Source organism: Pararge aegeria, chromosome 3 (genome assembly GCF_905163445.1).
Source record: "Pararge aegeria chromosome 3, ilParAegt1.1, whole genome shotgun sequence".
NCBI classification, from domain to species: Eukaryota; Metazoa; Arthropoda; class Insecta; order Lepidoptera; family Nymphalidae; genus Pararge; species Pararge aegeria.
In genome coordinates this window covers 15,190,912-15,211,225 of record NC_053182.1, presented here as the reverse complement: position 1 = coordinate 15,211,225, position 20,314 = coordinate 15,190,912, and the positions used below count along the sequence as shown (strand labels likewise).

Here is a 20,314-nt window from a genome sequence, read left to right as displayed (position 1 = left end):
TCAGAATAATTTTATAAAATACAATTTCTTTCTACGTGGAACCGTGGGGTCCGGAGGCAAGAGCCCTTTTTAAAGAATTATCGAAAAGGGTTATCGAGTCTTCCGGTGATCCTAGAGCGGGCCAACGAATTAGTTTGGCGATCCAAAGGGGAAATGCTGCCAGCATCTTAGGAACTGTGCCTCGCTGCGGTGGTTTCGAGGACGATTTAGATTTTATTTAGTTTTAAATAGTTTATTTTAGGTTATAATTTCTTTCTTGATTTTATAATGTATCCTGTAAAATTTTAATGGGTGACACAATGGTTCTTCTCGTCAAATATTTCATTTTCATTATTAAACATTGAACAAATGTAGCTAGGATAACTAATTTTAAATCTTAATTATTAAATTATATTATTCGAATAAATAATATTATTCGTTAACTTTAGTGGGCGTTTTAAAGCAATGAAAAAATAAAACTTTTTTTTTACTATTACATCATCCTTTAGAACGCACAGTTGATTTAAATTGCACTGTGGAACTTTGTTGCAATTCTAGTAAATGTTCGGCGAAAATTTAAAAACTTTAGTCAATATAATAAATGCTACTTTCAGAAAGGGGACGCCAAAAGCGTCTAGACACTCCATATGTTTGTATTCATGACATACATATATTCTTACCGGGTTTGGGGAAAAATAAAACCTTAGAGAAACATTTCAAAATGGGAAAAACTTAACGAGCAATCGAAAAAGTCTTAATTGTTAATATTGTATGGGTACTGCCACTTCGGATAGCTTTCTTGAGGTTGTAAAGAAGCTTACCGAGTAACATAAATGTATATACGAGCGGTAAAACTAGAATCTGACTCTTTTCTGTGTATATTTTATTAACTTTACGATAGAAAGTTTAGACCTGTATTTACAGAGACCATAAGTAACCAGAGTGTTAACTTCGAAGATGTTGGCATCAAAATTATTGCTAAATTTGCGCCTAAACTTTAGGTACAAGTGTCTACTTATATCTAGATTTTATACTAATATTTACAAATTTAATGAATAATATAAACGGGCTATTAGAAGATTTAAGTAACAGCACGTTAATTATAAACGAAATAACAAATTTATTCGAGTTATTTACAGAGTTTGCAAATCAGAGAATGCGTGCGAGAGAAATTTTGTAGAATTAAATAACTTTAATTAGGTGTAAAAGGTACATTTTGGCAAGAATTTATATTTATTACTGAAATACATATAATAAACGTTATATGAGCGACATAGTAAAAATAAATTTATTGCTTCATTAAATTCCTCGAGTTTTACCTATAATACATAATAATGTGATTTGCATACAATTACATTATAAGGGCTGCTTGATTACATAAGTGATAATTTTCTAAAATGCGTTCGTTTGAATTTATCTTGAAAAATTGCAAGGTACCACCTAAATAAATAGAATAAAGCCACGTATTCACTAGCGTTTCAACAAATGTTTTAGTTAAATCTGTTTCGAAAACAAACGCACCTTCGTTCCCGATATTAATACCACATATAGGAAAAAGTCGTATTGTGTATTAACGTTCATCTAACAGAAACCAAATTGCCTTAATTCTAATCGATTGTATTAGTGTTATACTTACAGATTGTTTGAGTAACCTTGTATTGTATATAAAATGTATACCTACTAATGAATACAAGGCTTAATGACTGAAACTTCATTAAATAATAAATAACATTTTTGAAAGTGATATTTTATATTGAAAACGCCCAAAGTGATAAAAGTGCACAAACGGGTAAAAAATCCATGAAACGGTTATAGTGTATTTAATTATTCTTTGTATGGAGCTCTAAAATTACTTCCTTAAATCACTTAATTATTTAAGATATGCCGTTTTCGTTTCCCCATTTACATTTCATTATCACTTTTAAAAAGAAACAACGCACTTGTGTTTAACACGTCCCCATTCACAATTGCAAGAAAATTTACATAGCAGCGAGTAAGTTTTACATAAATTGCCATTTTCACAACCGAAATTAAATATTTAGTGGGTACAAACGCCAACATAGACTATGCATATATATTTAGGGTTTCATTTAGGCATGTTAAAATCTATCTTTATTTTATTACATAAGATAGTAACCATAACCAGGGCAACAAATTACTAACTTGTATTTGCCTAGTTTTAATCTAGATATAGACAATTGCAATTTCTTAGAGACAAGAACTTAGTGTTTATATCCTCATTGGTAAGAAGGACCAAATATGGTTTTTTAACATGATGATAGTTGTGCCTATGATAGACCTCGAATTTAAATGATTTTTAATTTGTTATAATAGCTTTGGCCTATGGTCACTATGATCACGTTGTTTTCATCGTGAACATAGCGAACTAGTATCATACGATACATCCACACATAGAGAAAATATAAATCGTATTTTGATTACCCTCCGTTCGCCAGTAATATTTGTTGTTGGCAGAAGTTTCTTAACGCAGCTTATAGTAGGATTCGACTGGGAGATTACGTCACGTAAGGAAAAGGCGTTATGCCACTTTCATGCGAGGCGTACGGTTCCATCGAACGTCGTTGTGTTATTATCGTCAAGCACTGACCATACCTTTTTGCATAATTTTTTTCATTGGTCAGAGTAGAGTACAGAATTTTACGTTTGACGGGGCCGCAAACGTCTCTCAAACTAGCACGTTTTTTTCTAGAAACTTCATTGAGTTGTTTGGATAGGAAAACCTGCGTTTCGTTTATGTTTTTTTCTACCTTAGTCTCTACGTACGTCTAGAATTATTTTCGTTATCTACGTAACATAAACCATGGTGGCGTATGTACCAACTTATCAAATATAACTTAACAAGGGCCTGGCCAATTATTACTAACCGCATTATCGTTGAGGGCAAATTATATTACAAGTAAAAAGAGGCACTAGTAGATAGGTTGTCTTATTAAAGACAATGATTATTATTAGTCATGACAAATTTTATAGAAACGCACATTTAATCTATTGTAATGAATAAACATGTAATATCGCAAGGTTATACTAACATCAACCACAATAAGTGCAATTATAATAGCATGTTCTTTTACTAAGATAACACGAGCACAATACATCGCGAAGAACTACGCCACAAGACTGAGCTCAGGTTGGCTAATTAACCAAGTTACATGCCACTTTTGTGAGCATATATTTGATTTTCCTCTTTTTACTTATAAAATAATAGTTTGAGATTATTTACTAATTAAGTGAAATTGCCGCGAGTAATAATTTACTAGTGCCGAATGGTTTAATAGTCTTTCGCACAACACTGTCACTAGGTGTCATCGTCACTGGAGGCTGTTCGAGGTTTGATGGTAGTGGTCAGGTCTAGCGCAGGTTCTGACATTAGGGTACAAGCTGCTGGCGGACGGACATAGGGTACCATCCGGGTGGGTTCGGGCTCAGGTAGGGAGTAAGGTGGAGTCCAGCATCCCGCCATTGAAGGTTGCGGCTTCTGCCCCGTTGCGCTTAGATATGAGCACGCCATCATCTGCAAAATTAAAATGGTTCTATTAATATAGACATAACATACTATTTTCGGTTGCAGTTTTTCCCGCGATTGTTTCGATTATTTGGAAATCACGCTATACCGGATGATATCCCGAAAATAAAATTGGCAAGATTGGTGCATTGGTTGAGACGAACATAAACGAGTTAAACAGACAAAGAAAGAAACAAAATTTAGTATAGATGGATTATATGGTCTATGGTTCTGCATTATTCGTGCATTCCCGCACAGTAAGGTCTTATATAGGTCTTATAGAGTTTTGATTAAGGGTCTTCAAAACTCACATCGAAAACAATTTTCTATGCCCTGGGAAAGAAAGTTATGACTTGGGAGTTCACGCAATATTTTTGAGAAAAAGATTATTTATTGGTATAGTCTGTTGCCATTTGGTGCGTCAAAAGGCGATCCTTACGTTGCGAATGTAATCACCGAGAGAGTAGATTGAAGTAAAACAGAGCTTACATAAATAATGAAATATGTATTATGAGATGAGAGGCCTAAAGAATTCGCGAGCGGCGCCGGGTACTCTAATCACGCTAATGGCCAATGCGCACTCTCCCCTCCATGAGGCTTTCAGGCTAATATAGGGTTGCCATACGTGATGTTTATCCAGGACATTTCCTGCCTTTACTAAATCCTTAAAATATTTTGGGAATATTCCTGTGATTTCAATGCAATAAAATTATTATTTATTAAATTTAAAACATAAATTAAATAATATGAAAGTTACAAGTGCGAGTTGACTGATGACTATTCAAACAAGGAAAAAACTGAATATGGAAAATGTTATGAAATGGAAAAATATGTAAGTCATATATGTTTCATAATGAAAGAACCTTATAAAGTGCACTGTTGGTTAGTAATGTACGACTGCTCATAGTAGTATATCGATAGTAGGCCTACATTACATAACGTTCCGAAGACCGTTAAAAATTCTGGATCTGTATAGTGGTATTTATAATTTCTTCAATCCTTATACTCCAAACCAAACAGATCTTCAGCAACGTACCCTCTATGCACGTTTCACTCCGAAACCGGAGCATCCTCAGGAGATGTTGACTTTACAATGAATAATTGTTAAGATATGATTGTAGAAAACTAGAATAACGAAACCGATGCTACTGCAATAAATATCGATCATTTGGAAACAAGTTTCAAAACCTTAGTTTAGTACAGCCTCCATGCCGCATTTTACTACAAAACTTTCTTACATACATAATAGCGCTCGACTAAATCAACAAAAATTATTATGCCCGTATCGTATATTGTTTCGCGACGCTGAGTTTATTCTTTATTCTATACGTACAGAATAAAGTTTGGTGATATTTAGAATGATTAAAGTTTGCAATAATAAAATTAAAAGTGCTGGAATATTGTGATTCTAGATAAAAACACACCGATAGAATTTACCGGTGTTTGTATACTTCCTTAGTTATCCATCTTGAGAGGAAAGCATTACAATTTACATTAAGAATACTTAGTACTTACAGTTAATTTCACAAGATGTTACACGAGTTTTTACACAATTTTAAATACACGTCTGTTCATGGCTCGTTGGTGATGATTCGCATCGGACTGTTCGTAGCTGAGTGGCATAAAGGCTTCGAGGTGCCTAGTTTGGCATCAATGATTTTTGTACACGTTAGGTACGTGCGTACGTATGCACTAATTGCTAAGACATACGGCAATAAGGAAGGAGAATATAAATACGGCATTTAGCCAGCCAATTGAAAGGCTTAGACTGATCATCAAGTGCTTTCCCGTTGTGCTTGAATTTTGGTACTAGTGCAAAAATAAATCCAGCTAGCTTTACTTTCGAATTTCGTAGCGACATTATTATGCTATGTTTATGAAAAAAAAATTTTTTATAGAATCTATATATGTATATATAGGTCTGTACGATTATTCAAGTGCGAGTGGAACTTGTCAAACTGTTAATATTAAACAGATAGTTAATGTCAACGATATTACAAACACAGTTTCGTAGCTACGTAGTGTGGGCGTAGTCATTAACAGTGCTATAATAGCTGCAAGGTGACTAGTTCACCATCGTTGTTTCCCACGTAACTAATTGCTAATATATCTTGAGGAAATTATAAATACGGCATTTAGCCGGCTATACATCATGGAAGGTGCAGGCGCTATTGGCGTCCATTTTTCACACGTCGTCTGTGAAATTGATTATACGGTGCAAGCTGCCGTTGCCGGTTCCCTGAGCTGTGGTCAATGTTTTCTATTACTATATGTATCGAAATGTCATTTTTTTTTCAAAGGTCCATTAAAATAGGTTACGTATACGCGCACGTTTTGAACCAGTACCGAAATATTTTCAGATGTTTACTTTATAATTAAAAATTGAGAGTAATTTAAACCACACAAATAAACTAGAATTGATATCATGTAGTTACGGTGCATCTATTTGCGGACGGCTCTAAGTTCTCACAACTAGTAAATTATTTAGGCGGTCTTACATTGTGTTGCGAAGTCGGTTCGAATCCGGTGGATCCCCGTACGAGGATCATGCAATATAAAGTGTCACTAATAGATACAATAAAGTCTTTTACCTATTGTCCGCGATCCCCGAACAAATAGCTACCGTGATATATAGTTTTATGTGCAAAACACTGAAGGTTCAAAATGTTCTAAATACACTCTCTACGCACGATTTCATCCAATACCGAAACATTTTCAGATAATAACTTTATAAGGCACAGTTGATTGTAATTTAAACCGCACAAATAAACTAGAAGTGATATCACGGAGGTAGGGTGCACCTATTTGCGGACGGCTCTAAGCTCTCACTATTAGTAAATTATTTAGGCGGTCTTGCATTGTGTCGCGAAGTCGGTCCGGCTCCGGTCGGTCCCCGCACGAGGATCGTCCAATATAAACAGTCGTTAGTGTTGTTAGTTGTTACAATCGAGTACGACTGTCCCGGCGTGGGTATCGCTGGCAATCGTTTTGTGTTGACTATACACTAGAGTGGCTTTACACTAGGCAAGAAAATATTCTCTTTTTGAATTTATATTTGTGATGGAGCCATGGGAATGTAATATGTTGATTATAATTAGATTTACAATTTCAAAAGAAAGTAAACTAACTTTGGACTGCTAATAATCGTAAAAAGTATTAAATTTACTATTTATTAGTAGTTCGTTGAGGAGTACCATACGGTTTGCCTAATCTTCATCATACAATTTATTAGAATTCGTGACAATTAATTAGAATCACGTTTGAAAAATAACCTTTTGGAAGTGTACTTAAATATTAAGGTTTGATTTAGTTTTAAGGGATGAATTCGGAATACGCATCGGTTGATGTGATGATGATGATGATGATGAAAAAAACAGTTTAACTTAGAAATCTTTAAGTCTATTTATCTTACTTGTATAATGATGTATACAATCTTTTCATAACTTTTTAACACATAAAATTTGCGTTTGACGAATAAGTTATTCGTCAAACGCAATTCTTATTAATTTGGAAGTGTACTTAAATTAGAAGTTATGATTTACTTTTAAGGGATTCTCTGGTTGACCAGACAACGAGACCGTTGAATTCGGAAAACTCATCGGTTGATGCGATGGGCATGATGATGAAAAAAACACTTCAACTAAGAAGTGTTTTAGTCGAATTTTCCTACTTGTCAATAATATTTTTTTACTTTTTAGTGTAGTTTTTTTAATATTAAAAAATAATAAAAAAAATATATAAAGAAAGTAAAAGTCTGTGTTCTTTCTTTTATTATATTTAATTTAGCAACCTTGTTATTTACTATTTTTAGTAGACACTTAATACTATTTATTTCACTTTACTGTAATCTCACCTGATGTTGACATTGATGCAGTCTAAGATGCTATACTGTTATGGTACCGAGCTAACCTGTTAGAGGTATGACGGTTATATTAAACCCTGATTTAACCCACACCCCTACTGCAATAAATATCGATCATTTGGAAACAAGTTTCAAAACCTTAGTTTAGTACAGCCTCCATGCCGCATTTTACTACAAAACTTTCTTACATACATAATAGCGCTCGACTAAATCAACAAAAATTATTATGCCCGTATCGTATATTGTTTCGCGACGCTGAGTTTATTCTTTATTCTATACGTACAGAATAAAGTTTGGTGATATTTAGAATGATTAAAGTTTGCAATAATAAAATTAAAAGTGCTGGAATATTGTGATTCTAGATAAAAACACACCGATAGAATTTACCGGTGTTTGTATACTTCCTTAGTTATCCATCTTGAGAGGAAAGCATTACAATTTACATTAAGAATACTTAGTACTTACAGTTAATTTCACAAGATGTTACACGAGTTTTTACACAATTTTAAATACACGTCTGTTCATGGCTCGTTGGTGATGATTCGCATCCTGAAAGGGTGGGCCTTTCAGGATGCGAATCTCACTCGAATTTCGGACTGTTGTACCGTGCGTCAAACAGCATTTCGTAGCTGAGTGGCATAAAGGCTTCGAGGTGCCTAGTTTGGCATCAATGATTTTTGTACACGTTAGGTACGTGCGTACGTATGCACTAATTGCTAAGACATACGGCAATAAGGAAGGAGAATATAAATACGGCATTTAGCCAGCCAATTGAAAGGCTTAGACTGATCATCAAGTGCTTTCCCGTTGTGCTTGAATTTTGGTACTAGTGCAAAAATAAATCCAGCTAGCTTTACTTTCGAATTTCGTAGCGACATTATTATGCTATGTTTATGAAAAAAAAAATTTTTATACAATCTATATATGTATATATAGGTCTGTACGATTATTCAAGTGCGAGTGGAACTTGTCAAACTGTTAATATTAAACAGATAGTTAATGTCAACGATATTACAAACACAGTTTCGTAGCTACGTAGTGTGGGCGTAGTCATTAACAGTGCTATAATAGCTGCAAGGTGACTAGTTCACCATCGTTGTTTCCCACGTAACTAATTGCTAATATATCTTGAGGAAATTATAAATACGGCATTTAGCCGGCTATACATCATGGAAGGTGCAGGCGCTATTGGCGTCCATTTTTCACACGTCGTCTGTGAAATTGATTATACGGTGCAAGCTGCCGTTGCCGGTTCCCTGAGCTGTGGTCAATGTTTTCTATTACTATATGTATCGAAATGTCATTTTTTTTTCAAAGGTCCATTAAAATAGGTTACGTATACGCGCACGTTTTGAACCAGTACCGAAATATTTTCAGATGTTTACTTTATAATTAAAAATTGAGAGTAATTTAAACCACACAAATAAACTAGAATTGATATCATGTAGTTACGGTGCATCTATTTGCGGACGGCTCTAAGTTCTCACAACTAGTAAATTATTTAGGCGGTCTTACATTGTGTTGCGAAGTCGGTTCGAATCCGGTGGATCCCCGTACGAGGATCATGCAATATAAAGTGTCACTAATAGATACAATAAAGTCTTTTACCTATTGTCCGCGATCCCCGAACAAATAGCTACCGTGATATATAGTTTTATGTGCAAAACACTGAAGGTTCAAAATGTTCTAAATACACTCTCTACGCACGATTTCATCCAATACCGAAACATTTTCAGATAATAACTTTATAAGGCACAGTTGATTGTAATTTAAACCGCACAAATAAACTAGAAGTGATATCACGGAGGTAGGGTGCACCTATTTGCGGACGGCTCTAAGCTCTCACTATTAGTAAATTATTTAGGCGGTCTTGCATTGTGTCGCGAAGTCGGTCCGGCTCCGGTCGGTCCCCGCACGAGGATCGTCCAATATAAACAGTCGTTAGTGTTGTTAGTTGTTACAATCGAGTACGACTGTCCCGGCGTGGGTATCGCTGGCAATCGTTTTGTGTTGACTATACACTAGAGTGGCTTTACACTAGGCAAGAAAATATTCTCTTTTTGAATTTATATTTGTGATGGAGCCATGGGAATGTAATATGTTGATTATAATTAGATTTACAATTTCAAAAGAAAGTAAACTAACTTTGGACTGCTAATAATCGTAAAAAGTATTAAATTTACTATTTATTAGTAGTTCGTTGAGGAGTACCATACGGTTTGCCTAATCTTCATCATACAATTTATTAGAATTCGTGACAATTAATTAGAATCACGTTTGAAAAATAACCTTTTGGAAGTGTACTTAAATATTAAGGTTTGATTTAGTTTTAAGGGATGAATTCGGAATACGCATCGGTTGATGTGATGATGATGATGATGATGAAAAAAACAGTTTAACTTAGAAATCTTTAAGTCTATTTATCTTACTTGTATAATGATGTATACAATCTTTTCATAACTTTTTAACACATAAAATTTGCGTTTGACGAATAAGTTATTCGTCAAACGCAATTCTTATTAATTTGGAAGTGTACTTAAATTAGAAGTTATGATTTACTTTTAAGGGATTCTCTGGTTGACCAGACAACGAGACCGTTGAATTCGGAAAACTCATCGGTTGATGCGATGGGCATGATGATGAAAAAAACACTTCAACTAAGAAGTGTTTTAGTCGAATTTTCCTACTTGTCAATAATATTTTTTTACTTTTTAGTGTAGTTTTTTTAATATTAAAAAATAATAAAAAAAATATATAAAGAAAGTAAAAGTCTGTGTTCTTTCTTTTATTATATTTAATTTAGCAACCTTGTTATTTACTATTTTTAGTAGACACTTAATACTATTTATTTCACTTTACTGTAATCTCACCTGATGTTGACATTGATGCAGTCTAAGATGCTATACTGTTATGGTACCGAGCTAACCTGTTAGAGGTATGACGGTTATATTAAACCCTGATTTAACCCACACCCCTACTGCAATAAATATCGATCATTTGGAAACAAGTTTCAAAACCTTAGTTTAGTACAGCCTCCATGCCGCATTTTACTACAAAACTTTCTTACATACATAATAGCGCTCGACTAAATCAACAAAAATTATTATGCCCGTATCGTATATTGTTTCGCGACGCTGAGTTTATTCTTTATTCTATACGTACAGAATAAAGTTTGGTGATATTTAGAATGATTAAAGTTTGCAATAATAAAATTAAAAGTGCTGGAATATTGTGATTCTAGATAAAAACACACCGATAGAATTTACCGGTGTTTGTATACTTCCTTAGTTATCCATCTTGAGAGGAAAGCATTACAATTTACATTAAGAATACTTAGTACTTACAGTTAATTTCACAAGATGTTACACGAGTTTTTACACAATTTTAAATACACGTCTGTTCATGGCTCGTTGGTGATGATTCGCATCCTGAAAGGGTGGGCCTTTCAGGATGCGAATCTCACTCGAATTTCGGACTGTTGTACCGTGCGTCAAACAGCATTTCGTAGCTGAGTGGCATAAAGGCTTCGAGGTGCCTAGTTTGGCATCAATGATTTTTGTACACGTTAGGTACGTGCGTACGTATGCACTAATTGCTAAGACATACGGCAATAAGGAAGGAGAATATAAATACGGCATTTAGCCAGCCAATTGAAAGGCTTAGACTGATCATCAAGTGCTTTCCCGTTGTGCTTGAATTTTGGTACTAGTGCAAAAATAAATCCAGCTAGCTTTACTTTCGAATTTCGTAGCGACATTATTATGCTATGTTTATGGAAAAAAAAATTTTTATACAATCTATATATGTATATATAGGTCTGTACGATTATTCAAGTGCGAGTGGAACTTGTCAAACTGTTAATATTAAACAGATAGTTAATGTCAACGATATTACAAACACAGTTTCGTAGCTACGTAGTGTGGGCGTAGTCATTAACAGTGCTATAATAGCTGCAAGGTGACTAGTTCACCATCGTTGTTTCCCACGTAACTAATTGCTAATATATCTTGAGGAAATTATAAATACGGCATTTAGCCGGCTATACATCATGGAAGGTGCAGGCGCTATTGGCGTCCATTTTTCACACGTCGTCTGTGAAATTGATTATACGGTGCAAGCTGCCGTTGCCGGTTCCCTGAGCTGTGGTCAATGTTTTCTATTACTATATGTATCGAAATGTCATTTTTTTTTCAAAGGTCCATTAAAATAGGTTACGTATACGCGCACGTTTTGAACCAGTACCGAAATATTTTCAGATGTTTACTTTATAATTAAAAATTGAGAGTAATTTAAACCACACAAATAAACTAGAATTGATATCATGTAGTTACGGTGCATCTATTTGCGGACGGCTCTAAGTTCTCACAACTAGTAAATTATTTAGGCGGTCTTACATTGTGTTGCGAAGTCGGTTCGAATCCGGTGGATCCCCGTACGAGGATCATACAATATAAAGTGTCACTAATAGATACAATAAAGTCTTTTACCTATTGTCCGCGATCCCCGAACAAATAGCTACCGTGATATATAGTTTTATGTGCAAAACACTGAAGGTTCAAAATGTTCTAAATACACTCTCTACGCACGATTTCATCCAATACCGAAAGTTATTATCTGAAAATGTTGGCACAGTTGATTGTAATTTAAACCGCACAAATAAACTAGAAGTGATATCACGGAGGTAGGGTGCACCTATTTGCGGACGGCTCTAAGCTCTCACTATTAGTAAATTATTTAGGCGGTCTTGCATTGTGTCGCGAAGTCGGTCCGGCTCCGGTCGGTCCCCGCACGAGGATCGTCCAATATAAACAGTCGTTAGTGTTGTTAGTTGTTACAATCGAGTACGACTGTCCCGGCGTGGGTATCGCTGGCAATCGTTTTGTGTTGACTATACACTAGAGTGGCTTTACACTAGGCAAGAAAATATTCTCTTTTTGAATTTATATTTGTGATGGAGCCATGGGAATGTAATATGTTGATTATAATTAGATTTACAATTTCAAAAGAAAGTAAACTAACTTTGGACTGCTAATAATCGTAAAAAGTATTAAATTTACTATTTATTAGTAGTTCGTTGAGGAGTACCATACGGTTTGCCTAATCTTCATCATACAATTTATTAGAATTCGTGACAATTAATTAGAATCACGTTTGAAAAATAACCTTTTGGAAGTGTACTTAAATATTAAGGTTTGATTTAGTTTTAAGGGATGAATTCGGAATACGCATCGGTTGATGTGATGATGATGATGATGATGAAAAAAACAGTTTAACTTAGAAATCTTTAAGTCTATTTATCTTACTTGTATAATGATGTATACAATCTTTTCATAACTTTTTAACACATAAAATTTGCGTTTGACGAATAAGTTATTCGTCAAACGCAATTCTTATTAATTTGGAAGTGTACTTAAATTAGAAGTTATGATTTACTTTTAAGGGATTCTCTGGTTGACCAGACAACGAGACCGTTGAATTCGGAAAACTCATCGGTTGATGCGATGGGCATGATGATGAAAAAAACACTTCAACTAAGAAGTGTTTTAGTCGAATTTTCCTACTTGTCAATAATATTTTTTTACTTTTTAGTGTAGTTTTTTTAATATTAAAAAATAATAAAAAAAATATATAAAGAAAGTAAAAGTCTGTGTTCTTTCTTTTATTATATTTAATTTAGCAACCTTGTTATTTACTATTTTTAGTAGACACTTAATACTATTTATTTCACTTTACTGTAATCTCACCTGATGTTGACATTGATGCAGTCTAAGATGCTATACTGTTATGGTACCGAGCTAACCTGTTAGAGGTATGACGGTTATATTAAACCCTGATTTAACCCACACCCCTACTGCAATAAATATCGATCATTTGGAAACAAGTTTCAAAACCTTAGTTTAGTACAGCCTCCATGCCGCATTTTACTACAAAACTTTCTTACATACATAATAGCGCTCGACTAAATCAACAAAAATTATTATGCCCGTATCGTATATTGTTTCGCGACGCTGAGTTTATTCTTTATTCTATACGTACAGAATAAAGTTTGGTGATATTTAGAATGATTAAAGTTTGCAATAATAAAATTAAAAGTGCTGGAATATTGTGATTCTAGATAAAAACACACCGATAGAATTTACCGGTGTTTGTATACTTCCTTAGTTATCCATCTTGAGAGGAAAGCATTACAATTTACATTAAGAATACTTAGTACTTACAGTTAATTTCACAAGATGTTACACGAGTTTTTACACAATTTTAAATACACGTCTGTTCATGGCTCGTTGGTGATGATTCGCATCCTGAAAGGGTGGGCCTTTCAGGATGCGAATCTCACTCGAATTTCGGACTGTTGTACCGTGCGTCAAACAGCATTTCGTAGCTGAGTGGCATAAAGGCTTCGAGGTGCCTAGTTTGGCATCAATGATTTTTGTACACGTTAGGTACGTGCGTACGTATGCACTAATTGCTAAGACATACGGCAATAAGGAAGGAGAATATAAATACGGCATTTAGCCAGCCAATTGAAAGGCTTAGACTGATCATCAAGTGCTTTCCCGTTGTGCTTGAATTTTGGTACTAGTGCAAAAATAAATCCAGCTAGCTTTACTTTCGAATTTCGTAGCGACATTATTATGCTATGTTTATGAAAAAAAAAATTTTTATACAATCTATATATGTATATATAGGTCTGTACGATTATTCAAGTGCGAGTGGAACTTGTCAAACTGTTAATATTAAACAGATAGTTAATGTCAACGATATTACAAACACAGTTTCGTAGCTACGTAGTGTGGGCGTAGTCATTAACAGTGCTATAATAGCTGCAAGGTGACTAGTTCACCATCGTTGTTTCCCACGTAACTAATTGCTAATATATCTTGAGGAAATTATAAATACGGCATTTAGCCGGCTATACATCATGGAAGGTGCAGGCGCTATTGGCGTCCATTTTTCACACGTCGTCTGTGAAATTGATTATACGGTGCAAGCTGCCGTTGCCGGTTCCCTGAGCTGTGGTCAATGTTTTCTATTACTATATGTATCGAAATGTCATTTTTTTTTCAAAGGTCCATTAAAATAGGTTACGTATACGCGCACGTTTTGAACCAGTACCGAAATATTTTCAGATGTTTACTTTATAATTAAAAATTGAGAGTAATTTAAACCACACAAATAAACTAGAATTGATATCATGTAGTTACGGTGCATCTATTTGCGGACGGCTCTAAGTTCTCACAACTAGTAAATTATTTAGGCGGTCTTACATTGTGTTGCGAAGTCGGTTCGAATCCGGTGGATCCCCGTACGAGGATCATGCAATATAAAGTGTCACTAATAGATACAATAAAGTCTTTTACCTATTGTCCGCGATCCCCGAACAAATAGCTACCGTGATATATAGTTTTATGTGCAAAACACTGAAGGTTCAAAATGTTCTAAATACACTCTCTACGCACGATTTCATCCAATACCGAAACATTTTCAGATAATAACTTTATAAGGCACAGTTGATTGTAATTTAAACCGCACAAATAAACTAGAAGTGATATCACGGAGGTAGGGTGCACCTATTTGCGGACGGCTCTAAGCTCTCACTATTAGTAAATTATTTAGGCGGTCTTGCATTGTGTCGCGAAGTCGGTCCGGCTCCGGTCGGTCCCCGCACGAGGATCGTCCAATATAAACAGTCGTTAGTGTTGTTAGTTGTTACAATCGAGTACGACTGTCCCGGCGTGGGTATCGCTGGCAATCGTTTTGTGTTGACTATACACTAGAGTGGCTTTACACTAGGCAAGAAAATATTCTCTTTTTGAATTTATATTTGTGATGGAGCCATGGGAATGTAATATGTTGATTATAATTAGATTTACAATTTCAAAAGAAAGTAAACTAACTTTGGACTGCTAATAATCGTAAAAAGTATTAAATTTACTATTTATTAGTAGTTCGTTGAGGAGTACCATACGGTTTGCCTAATCTTCATCATACAATTTATTAGAATTCGTGACAATTAATTAGAATCACGTTTGAAAAATAACCTTTTGGAAGTGTACTTAAATATTAAGGTTTGATTTAGTTTTAAGGGATGAATTCGGAATACGCATCGGTTGATGTGATGATGATGATGATGATGAAAAAAACAGTTTAACTTAGAAATCTTTAAGTCTATTTATCTTACTTGTATAATGATGTATACAATCTTTTCATAACTTTTTAACACATAAAATTTTCGTGGCAATTAATAAGAATTGCGTTTGACGAATAACTTTTTGGAAGTGTACTTAAATTAGAAGTTATGATTTACTTTTAAGGGAGTCTCTGGTTGACCAGACAACGAGACCGTTGAATTCGGAAAACTCATCGGTTGATGCGATGGGCATGATGAAGAAAAAAACACTTCAACTAAGAAGTGTTTTAGTCGAATTTTCCTACTTGTCAATAATATTTTTTTACTTTTTAGTGTAGTTTTTTTAATATTAAAAAATAATAAAAAAAATATATAAAGAAAGTAAAAGTCTGTGTTCTTTCTTTTATTATATTTAATTTAGCAACCTTGTTATTTACTATTTTTAGTAGACACTTAATACTATTTATTTCACTTTACTGTAATCTCACCTGATGTTGACTTTGATGCAGTCTAAGATGCTATACTGTTATGGTACCGAGCTAACCTGTTAGAGGTATGACGGTTATATTAAACCCTGATTTAACCCACACCCCTACGTAAGAACAGTATCTACTAATAACTGTAATTACAGGATTGTTAACAAAATAGGACAAGTTATAATAAATAGAGTATTGATAAACGTTGTTTATGTTCGGTGTACAGGTTTCTTAACAGCGAGGATGCGTCCCGCAATGTTTGCCGACTAGTTAATGGAATGCCGATGGACCATTGTAAGCGTCGAGACGTTTTCTATTCAACGCCGATATTAAATTAAGCACGTTAAGCCGTGTATATATCCATTCCCAAGTTGTTCATACAAACTGTTATAGTAAATCAATTAAGTTGTGATTCAGTGCTTTTGTTATTGCCTGTTTGTTATGTTTATCGTTTTGGTATATAGGAGTATTAAATATGGTACGGAATTTCTGTTAATCCTCTTTACTAGTCTAGCCTTTATTTCGTTCGCGTGAAAATCTTGATGTGTATGATTTACCATCGCAGCTCTTGAACGGATAAACGCATGAAGGTTTTTTTTTCGTTCGATAGGTGATCATTCAACCTCATTAATGTGGAGAGTGTTCTTAGCTACGATTGATAAAAATCGGTCCAAATGCTTGTGTGATTGACCCCTTGAATTATCACTATGCAAAAAACATGTCTGTAGAAAAGAAAAACAAATCTATCTCACGGGTATATTTTTACGGGATAAATGTAGCCTATCTCTGTCCTTAATTTCGTCCAGATCCGTTCATCCATTCTTATAATATCTTTATAGATATAACCCATTGCATCTTATTCCTGTCTGTCTGTAAAAATAACTTTAATATTGATTTACCTAGAATTTTTGTTCACACCACTCGCAGTAGAAATGGCGTTTTCAAGTGGTTTAGCAAGTTGGTGCGATAAAATGTAAATTCAAAATTGTAATTCTAATCTTATTCTAAAAAAAATCTTTGTAAGTATGTTCACTTAGGCTCATACTAATTTGCATAGTCACGTATTCTGTCTTTCTAACATTAGTTTGGGAGACTCAAGGATTCGTTCGTGATGAAGTTTTGTTCTTGTGAGTTGATAAGCCGTATGGATTCGTGCTGCATCGATTTGCGCGTAATTATTAATTTCAACTTTTCATCATATTATTGAATAATTAACAATTCTTCTCAGGACAGGCAATCTTTGCTGCAATCTTTGCTGTCAAACGTCATTTTTGTATATTTTGTACGCAAAGTGACGTTTGTCAGCAAAGATCGCAAGATTTACGCCTGTCGCAAGTCTGTTGTGAGATACGTAATCACCGTTGTCTGAGAAATATGATATTTAAATTATTATAATAATTTATTGGATCGAAAAGGTTACACAGAATATCAATACAACAGTAAAAAGAAAAAAGAATAGGATACAACACAAGAACTAAAACAATTTTACATAAATTGTTAAACATATTTGTAATGCTGAATGCACATTATATTGATATTTGCCTCATATTATTGATAACCTGTGGACCCCACACTAGGCGACCTGTATCTTGGGAAGTGGGAATTATTTCATTTTTATATCGAATCGTTTTAAATAAAATGTTAAAAGTTTTATGTTTTAAGCTTACAATTTAATTCTATTTTTAAATATATGTATTTTCAATCATAATATCATTGAGTAATAAAAATGTAGGTGACAATATAACAGTTCTCCTTTTTTAAAACAATCAATCGGACATTCGCTGGTAAACATACGTACGCTGGCACCGCGGGGAATATGCACGCGCGAGCAAGTTCCAATATCGTTCGGAACGGAATTGTTTCGGCGCCCGTGGCCGCGACAATACGTCGCCTAACAAATATTATGCATGTTTAATTGCCACCATTCCTAATTCATAATCCGACAGTGATAAATTAGACCCCGCCGTAGGGATGGGACTGAGGCTTAAGAATGTCATTTTTAAATAATTAATCGATTCTTCGTTTCTCGATCAGATCGACTTAGAAAAAGTATTGTTGAAATTTTTATAGTAGAAAGGATTTCGCAGGTTCATTATTTTAATGTTTCAAATACATATATATAATATTATGATAGGTAATTTGTTTTAAATAGTAACTAAATGGCGTACGAATGTCTTGGAGAATGTATATAAGAATTCACAATTATTCCAGTATTATATAAAGTTATCTCATATTTACAGACATTAAACTGATATTTGACATAATAATTGTACAACAGCCGAATGAAATAGAAACTGAATTTTCTATCCATTATAATCGTTTTAAAATACGTATCGATTGTTTTAGCACAACCCTAACCGTTCGCTCGTAATTAGGTACGCAATTATCGCGGCCCGTTTGAATTCATTACCGAAAAGTACTCGTGATTTATTACGTGGTGTCTTGCTGATTAATTAATTATTTTAATATCGTTACACGTACTGGTATACCGAGTACCGACCCCCTTCTCGTCTATCAATCACGATTATAGCGGTACCATTTTAATCCGAGCAAAGGCATTGCCATTAATTTAATTGTGTGCCACTAAAACAGTGCTCTTTTTATATATCTTTGTTCTAACATGTACGTATGAGGCGCTTCGTATAATGGCGTTTATAGATTTCTTTAAAGCCCAAAATAGACTGGCGCTAGGCTTTTTATGTATATGAACATGAGTGTTCATATACAAGTATACCAATATACAATTTAAGTATATATATATATATATATATATATATATATATATATATGTTTTAGCACATGAAAAAGTAAGGTATAAAATATGGCGAACGAATCTAAAGCTAAGCATTATATAGTAATGGTCCTTATTACATGCATAAAACTTATGTCCTAAGTTTTCCTAAGTGTAGCATGTTGTAGCTTATTTATAGAAGACCAAACGACTCAAGGTCGCAACGCAATGTAAAATTGGACACCTCTTAAAGCTGTTATTGAGACTTTACTATGATATTAAGATATATTTCTTCTCGGATTTATTTTTAGGTTATTATGAGTAGTCAATAGATTTCTCATCGCATGCCAAGTAATGAATTTTATGGGCACAACTTTGTTACTTTGGGTTACATTATTCTAATTTCAAAAAATAAATTACAACCTATGCTACTACCTGATAATTTAGCTTTGTTTCAGTGAAGTTCAATAGGTTCAGAGTTTATCGATTATCGACATCATTTATCGACATATAAACAAAAAAACCAATTTGCCCTCTTTAATATTTGTACAAAAGTTCTTCCCATTATCAAGTTTGATTTCAAAAATGCCCAGCGTCCCGACTACAATCCATAAAGGTAATTCCAAATACATACGTATATACATTTAAAATGCATAAAAATTTTTACGAGATCTTATATATGCCTTTCTTAAGGCGACCGTGTAGTATACGTCCTAAAACTATCTCTGTCAAAAATGACGTTATTTCGCTGTCTAGATAGGCCGTAAAGGAAGGACAAACAAACAAATTTTCTTATTTGTAATATCAAGTGAGGATTGTATGGCTGATAGTTTTATTAATGTTCATTATATATATTACGCAAAGTAAAGCCTTATGCTTCTATACAATATGTGAAAAAATCTCAACGTGCCCCTCCGCAGCCGCGCAATACGTTATTGAAGCCCTATACGGCTGTTTAATTGACCTAGCCCGACGCCACGCCACCTGGCTCGATGGCGAAACAATTGCCAGCCGCCTAATTATATTTTAATCGCCACGCGGAGGGACCATGGGGTTAGTCTACGGCGCAAAGGCTATGTTCACACTATTTATTCGTATATAATCTTGAACAACAAACTGGGGGAGGCCTATGCAAAGCAAAACAATCAAGCGTAACCGGTGTCTCAATAAGTAAATAATCAGTAAGATAAGATTGTTAAAAAGGCTATAAATAAATAAATAAAATAAATCTTGAACATCACTAGTAATATTATGTTTACATTACTCTAGGATGCCCCTAGATCTGCTCATTTAGTGAGTCGAGTCGTAGAATAACAATGACAATTTGATAGCAATGTTTGTGGTTGGCTACTATTGCACTATTGTGTCAAATTCGTATTTTAATAAGCTTAACATAAATTCGCCCATAAGCTTAACATTAAAAGCCCAGAAATAACATCACATCAAGCCATTTATTAATGAAAGTTTATGGCCATAATATAGTGTGGGATTCAATAATCACATGTTGCTTACCTATTTCATAAAACTATCAAAGCTAATAATAGCGCATGGCCTGACCGGACCACCATATCACCATTTTGAAATAAGTTCTATACAAATTTATAAATTATCT

At 34.2% G+C, this 20,314-nt stretch overlaps 1 protein-coding gene across 2 annotated transcripts in view; it reads right to left on the bottom strand.

The window, feature by feature from the left end:
* Positions 1-202: 202 nt before the first annotated feature.
* Positions 203-20,314, bottom strand: part of LOC120637077 (LIM domain transcription factor LMO4) — a 289,676-nt gene continuing 269,564 nt past the window's right edge. For both annotated transcript variants that reach the window (XM_039908696.1, XM_039908695.1), the window contains exon 5: positions 203-3,511. The gene's annotated coding sequence lies outside the window, so the exon portion shown is untranslated. The remainder of the gene's footprint in view (positions 3,512-20,314) is intronic.